This window comes from Strigops habroptila, chromosome 5 (assembly GCF_004027225.2).
Source record: "Strigops habroptila isolate Jane chromosome 5, bStrHab1.2.pri, whole genome shotgun sequence".
NCBI classification, from domain to species: Eukaryota; Metazoa; Chordata; class Aves; order Psittaciformes; family Psittacidae; genus Strigops; species Strigops habroptila.
Window position 1 is genome coordinate 75,279,420 of NC_044281.2, and position 7,032 is coordinate 75,286,451.

A 7,032-nucleotide genomic window follows, 5' to 3' on the forward strand; every position below is an offset into this window, starting at 1 on the left:
AGTTTTGCAACAAGGATGGAGAGCTGGAGCAGCAGCTGGATCACTACAGGCTATTCATATGCTGACTTACTGAGGAAGCACCATAGGGTAATTCCTTATTCTTTGGGAAGGAACTCCAACATAGCCAACTACATGATGGTTGTTTTATTAGAAGCCCTCAAATCAGTGTGATTTATATCTGGAGAGATCCAGGGTCCAATTTGGCGATATAAGTGAACCAGACTTGCACTAGGTTAACTACACAAAGCAGAGAAGCAGATTCACAACTTGTTCATACATTGAATATTTCAGAAACTGAACTGCTATTTTAAAACTAACTTCATGGCCACGTTTTGTAATACAGAGCTACATGCAGCAGAGCTTGCTTCCTGATGATGTAAATGAATTATAGTATCCAATTCAACTAAGCAGTGATTTCTAAAGTCCATTCTATAACTTGTTTGGAATTACTTTAAAGCTTTTGCTGAATGAAGTAAAAGGATTCAGCAGACATGTGAAATACTGTTTCCTCTTACTCTTTTCACAACTATAGTTTGAAAATTTGATAATTGCAATAGGATCAATTCAAATAGAGAGTCCCACAACTCATTTGTCAAAAATAGAGTGGAAATTCTGCCTAAAACTTCAACATCAAGAACTGTGACACAGGAAACTGCGAATAACTGAGCTCTCTTTGTGTCTGAAGCGCAGGCTAGCAGCCTGACTCTGGAGCCCTTGACACAAACTCACACTTCTAGAGAAAAGCTGGAAGTGGTAATTGCTACTGATGCTTGTCCCGAAAAAACATGGCCTTTGAATGAACTCCCATTACAGGGCAAGCTAGCGCTGTAGCTTCACAAACACTTCATGGCAGTCCTGAAAAAGTGACCATTTATAAGTAGGAAACACAAAAGAAAAGCTCTACTATCTTCTGACAAGTAGCCAGGGAATTTATGATGTTCCTGTGCTCTTTTTCTTGCTTGTTATAGCCAATGCTCACAGAATACGGGTAGAATTAAAAGGCTAAATTGCTAATTGAGAGCTCTATGCTGTTTATTAAGATATCTTGCTGTAAGCAGGCAACAATTCCTCTCAAATTAAAGCCTAAAATCTTTCAACCTGTAGCTTATATGCACAGAAAAACCCAATGCAGTGCTTGGTATACACAGGAGGTCAAGAGTAGACGATCCGATAGTCCTTTGAGGATTTAAGCTTGTAAGTGCTAGGATACAATTTAACTTTGAAACAGAGCAATAGTGAGCACTTCTCAAAATAATTTCATTGTGTTATTTACTTAGACACAGCCTGCACTGCCAGAATGCTCTAGGTTGTGTGATGGGCTGCTTCCGTCCCTGTGAATAGGGCACGTAACTGAGAATTCGTAAACTGGCACAGTCAAAACATGTGAAGGTTTTACACTCTGACAAATACACTTACATACATTTTGATTCTTTCTGTCAGGTCCTCCCCTTGTGTTGCTCTCATTCGCTGTTTGTAAGGAATGGAGACTAGAAAGCCGCTGTCCTCTATCAGAGTTAAAGGTACATTCCTATGCAGTGAGTAGGCAGTATTTTCAGTGGATAACATGCATGGTTTTTAATAAATATACAAAACCTGACAGAATTGGAAAGTCTGACACTGAATTCTATTGTAAGCACAATTCCAGTTATGCTCCATCAAACCATAATCTTTCTTACAGTAATATAATCAAATGTGCCATATCAATGCACCATAACCAAACACAGCTATGCAACTCCATCAGTGTAATAACTGCAAGAAAGGAATGGACTTGCTAGAGTGAGTCCTTCACAGGGTAGAAAGATGATTAAGGAACCACAGTGTCTTCCCTAATAGGAGAAGCTGAGACAGCTGGAACTCTTCAGCCCAGAGAAGAGAAAGCTCAGGGGGCTCTCATCAATTCGTGTAAATACCTGATGGGTGGGAAGGAAGAGGAGGAAGTCACAACCTCAGTAGTGCTCACTGGCAAAACAAGAGGCAATGGGTATGAATTAAAAAATGGCACGTTCAGTATAAGACAACAGTATAATTTTTGCTGTGAGTGTGGTCAAACACTGGAGCAGGTGACCCAGAGAGGTTATGGAGTCTCCCTCTGGGGAGATACTCAAAACCTGGCTGGACATGGTCCTGGGCAAGATGCTCAAGATGGAGCAGATCATCTCAGAAGGCCCCTTCCAAACTAAATGACTGTGATCCTGTAATTTATATCGTAGTATAACTTCAAGAAAGAAAGATAAAGGTTTGTGAAAGCTCATTAGAGAGCTGTACCCTTGTGCTTTAAGAATATAAAATATTGGGTTAATGTTAAACTGCATTGTTTTCTAAACATCATGTTTATTACCTTACTTACATATTATGGTTCTCAATCATTCTGTAGAACCAAAACTAGTTACCAAAGCCAAGTCACATTCAGGAGCAGAATATTTGTACCTCTGTCCATATGTATTTAATTCTTGAAACATGTTTATTAATATTTAAAGAAGAAAAAGAAGGGAGGTTTTGTATTAGAAACAGTCACTATCTCTATGTCTGTATCAACCACTGTTTAATTTCAGAAAATAGAGATGTTTGAAATATGAACTAATCCTCTCTGTGCAAATGCACCATTTCCCCAATAGTCATATCTTTTCCAGAACACCACAAACCCACCAGACTGACCCCATCTTCACAGCACTCTTTAATTTCAAGCCATTCTGGAAGAAATGTTATGGATTTACAAGTCTTGTCGGCTTTCATGGAAGCCAAAAGTGTACAAACTCACTCAAAATCTGCTGATTTGAGACAAGCCACACAAGTAGCTTTTAATCAAATTCTACCAGTACACAGAATTCATACAAGCAGTATTTTGTGGATGATTGCACCCCAAACAGTAATGCCAATCAATAAATTCTTTTCCAACAAAATAAGGGATATGACACTGCATCAGTTGGATGTTATTCAAATACATATCTTACACGGAACTGTATTATGTTTTCTTCAGAAGTCATACTCTGAAAAACTTCTCAGTTTACAATCACATCTAGCTTGAAATCTGTGCATACTTTTAAGAATATGTAGTAGCCATATTTCCTTTTTCATTTGTTTTTAACTAAATAAGTCTTGAACTGAAGAAAACTATCAAAGATACAATGAAAATAGGAGAAAATAGAGAATTTTATCTCCAAAATTCATACACCATTTTGCTAGTCTCAGGGGAAACAATTTAAGTCTTGTTTAGAAGGATCAAAACGGTTATAAATGAAATCTGACTTTCATACGAAACCTGAAAATTTGGGGGTATTGTGCAAAAAATACCAGCAATAGGAGGCAAGTTTTTTGAAATAATAACGTATTTTTTTTGAATTACGGAAGTGTAAATCAGTGCAATGGAAAAAAATAAGTCAGCTATAAAAATCATATGATCTTATGGGCTTATCCTGAAATGATAGTCAAGCTTTTGCTCCAGATGGTGCAATAGTGTTTGTGACATCCACTTTGAACTGCAATCTAGTTATGTGTCAAGCAGGAGAGTCCATTATTCACAGCATCAGTGCTGGGGAAAGAAGGTTAAAAGTTCAAGACATGCCCCAAGTGATTAAGGTTGTAAAAATCAGGAGATATACCATGGGGGGAAAAAAATGCCATTCTGCCTTTTCTTCCATGCTCAGTTTGTCCCCAAAAATGTGTTTAAGTTAAAAAAAAAAGAAATAATCACAGGATGCAGGAAAGCCCCAGTTCTCAATAGTAATAGAAAAATTACCTTTGTATTTGAACTCCTTAAACCTCTCTGCTACCAGCTTTGCTTTTCCTGGAAAGAAAGAGAAAGGCTTCTCTTAAAATCTGTCAGCAAGTTACAGGACTTGAGAACCCAATTAGCTATTTCTCCCTTGTGATGCTCACTTCTGCTGTTACATACATGTAAGTAACTCTGATTCGAAACTTTATGTTTTATGTAGCCCACAGATCACCAGTTCATCTGCCCTAGTGAGGTTTCACTTCTCAGTCATGTAAAGTCTGCCAATCAGTAACAGATAACCTAGAGAACACTTCCACCACCCCAAAACTTTCTGTTTGGAACTGCAAATGCTGCTTCTCAAATAGTTGAGCAAATTTAGGGGATTTCTAAGCCAACAGGAAAGGAAAAAGGAAGACACAAAGCCCAAAGGGTGAAGCTAAAAAAAATTAAGATTTAAAAAAATCTTCTGAAATTCTTTATAATGAGAGTAATGAATGGAAAAGGTTTACCAAAAAAAAAACCCCTAAAAGGTGCTTTTGTGCTCTGATAAGATTTGATAATTTAAAAGATATCAAATCATTCTTTTCAGAAAGGTACCTCACTTCAACAAACAAGAAAACAGTAATTCCCTTCTAACCAATACATTATTTTGTGTCTGCTGTTTGAACTGCAGGTTCAAACTAGAACATCAAGAAAACCATTCTGCCCATTAAAAATAAGAGCTGATGAACAGGGATAAATTCTGCTGATTTCTGTAAAAGTAAGATTTTTCTTTAGCAGTAACTACCCAGGCTCAGAACCAGAAAACTCAAGTACACGTTCCTGCTTTTCTAACTCTCTGTTCATCTTGGAGTTTGATTGCTCGTTGTATAAATGGCAAATGTATTATGGCCACGTTGCCAGATCATCCTTGGAATCATGTAAATACCTCATCTGAAGTAACTGATGTACATGCACATATTTTTGTTTTCGTACCATAGAAAATATTTAACATAGGTTTCTCCCAGCCTGGTAATCTTCAGCCTCTGTATAGATTTGTAAATGCATTCCCATTTCAGAGAAAGACATTGACAATATACTGACAAAATATACTGACAAATATCTCTATCGTGTCAGGGGCCCTGAACTAGGTAGACTTCAATAATGCCTTAAAGCTCATCACAGTTACTTCAAAATGCATGCATATAGAAATCATGTAGTAAACTCCTGATACCTGAGACTAAACTCAGCATTCACTCATAACCTGTGCATTACATTACACAAATCTACACACCGCAAAATAAGTTATATCACAGAAATTTAAGGACAATCTTCTGTAAACTCAAAAATCAGCTCAAAACCTTTGTCTTTAAATACAAATAAATATGTTCCAAATCACATTTAGAGTCAAAATGATAAATCAAAGCCTATCAGCTCTCACACTTGAGTTCAGCAGGCTCCTTTGGAGGAGGCTGGGCTCACCCTCGCACAGCAGGAGCCGAACAGACCCACAGAGAGAATACTCAAACTTTAGAAAGAAATTAGTACTAAAACCCACTCAGCTTGAAGTAACCATTGGAGCGGAGCACGATTACTCAAGGCAAATGAACTCACATATGAGTACTCTGGAAATTAAAATAATAATGCTAGAGGAACTACCTAAATAATTATTAGAAATTTATATTTTATATATATAAAATTTTATATATATATATATCAAGTTTTTGTAAGCTTTTTATCTAGACTCAAAATCCAATCTAAAAGTTATGTTGTATCCTAGGACCAAATTTTATTTACTCTTGTACATAAAGTTACATTTAGTTTTGTACTGGAGTTTATCCTTCATAGAATACAGAATATTAAGAATGAAAAGAAACACTACAGAAGCATTTTAGGTGCAAAAATAAAAAAATAAATAAAAAGCCCCTTTATTTAAGAAATTAAAATGCCTCAAAACCAGTAAGAGAATTGTACAAGAGTATTTGTATCACCAAGCTAAAAAGGCAATCCTGATTGTATTGGAAATGTCATGCAGGTTTTATGTACTCAGACTTGGCTTCTGGAAACCCCTGTCAGTGGAATGAGCACACATTACTCTCCTGTGGAATCCTACAAGAACACAGGTGGCAATGAGACCATGATCTTAATTGATTTAAGCGTCAAGTTTATATCTTTAAAACAACATTTTAGAACACCAGAAAGCAAATCCTTCATGTGACGCTTAAGCATGACGCATTATACTTGGTTTTAGAGTGCCTCAGATTAGCACCACGTATAAATACTCCAGTGAGATGCAAAGCATCTTGCAGAAAAAGGAACATACACAATACAATTTCATAAATGAGGAACAGTTTATCATAATTTATTTCCTGGCACATGAGTTATAATAAAGGCAAGAGGTGATATGTACAGCTATTCTTAAAAGAAACACAAGACTAATTTCTTTATTCACCCAAAATACTGTATGATCTCAAATATTTTGGGAGAAAATCTGTTTAAAAGACATCAAAACATGGTGTTACAGGTTACCCCTAGGAAAGCGATGATTGCCAGCTTATACAGCTGGGTTTGTACATTTTAAATATACATGTTGATATAAGTGAAGCATCTTTATTGTTTAAAAAAGAAAAAAAGAGAACTACTATAGGGTGTCATTTGTACCTGATCACTTCTCAAAAGCCAGAGCCACACCAGTCACAGGCTTTTCCTCAGTGGGTTTTTTCCTTGGGGCTTGCTACACGTACTTTGATTAGAGAGTTTTTAATTACACTTTAGCCTGTTAGCACCACAGGGCCAATAAAACTAAGAGAAATAGAACTAAATTCTTTTCATTCAACACAACTGTTAACTAAACACCAATTAATTACACCCACACAAGCCTAATGAAGATAATGGGGTTGCAGAGAGTTCACCGATGGTATGAAGTGGCTTGCAGCATCCTAACCTTAATCAGTTAACTACTGCATAATAGGTAGGATCACAGGATAAGCCATCCTCTTTCTACATGCTTACAATTACTATTACTGTTAATGGAAATTACATGGCCATACAGATAATTCATGTAACATTCACCTGATCATGTACCAAAAGAGATAAATACTTGAGGGGAATCCTTACTAGTATTTCAAATGGTTTATAAAAAGATAGAGTGCAAGGTGATTAAATAAACTGAGTATCAATCTGCTTCAGCTCATTGGTGTTCTAAAGGCAAAGCTGACAAGTTTTTTTTCCCCAGACGGTTGATCAATACCATCTGGGAAGAAGCTGTTTCTCCATGATGCATTTTATTTAGAGCCCTTTAAAAGGCAGAAGGTGGGAAACTCATCTAGAGGCACTTGAAA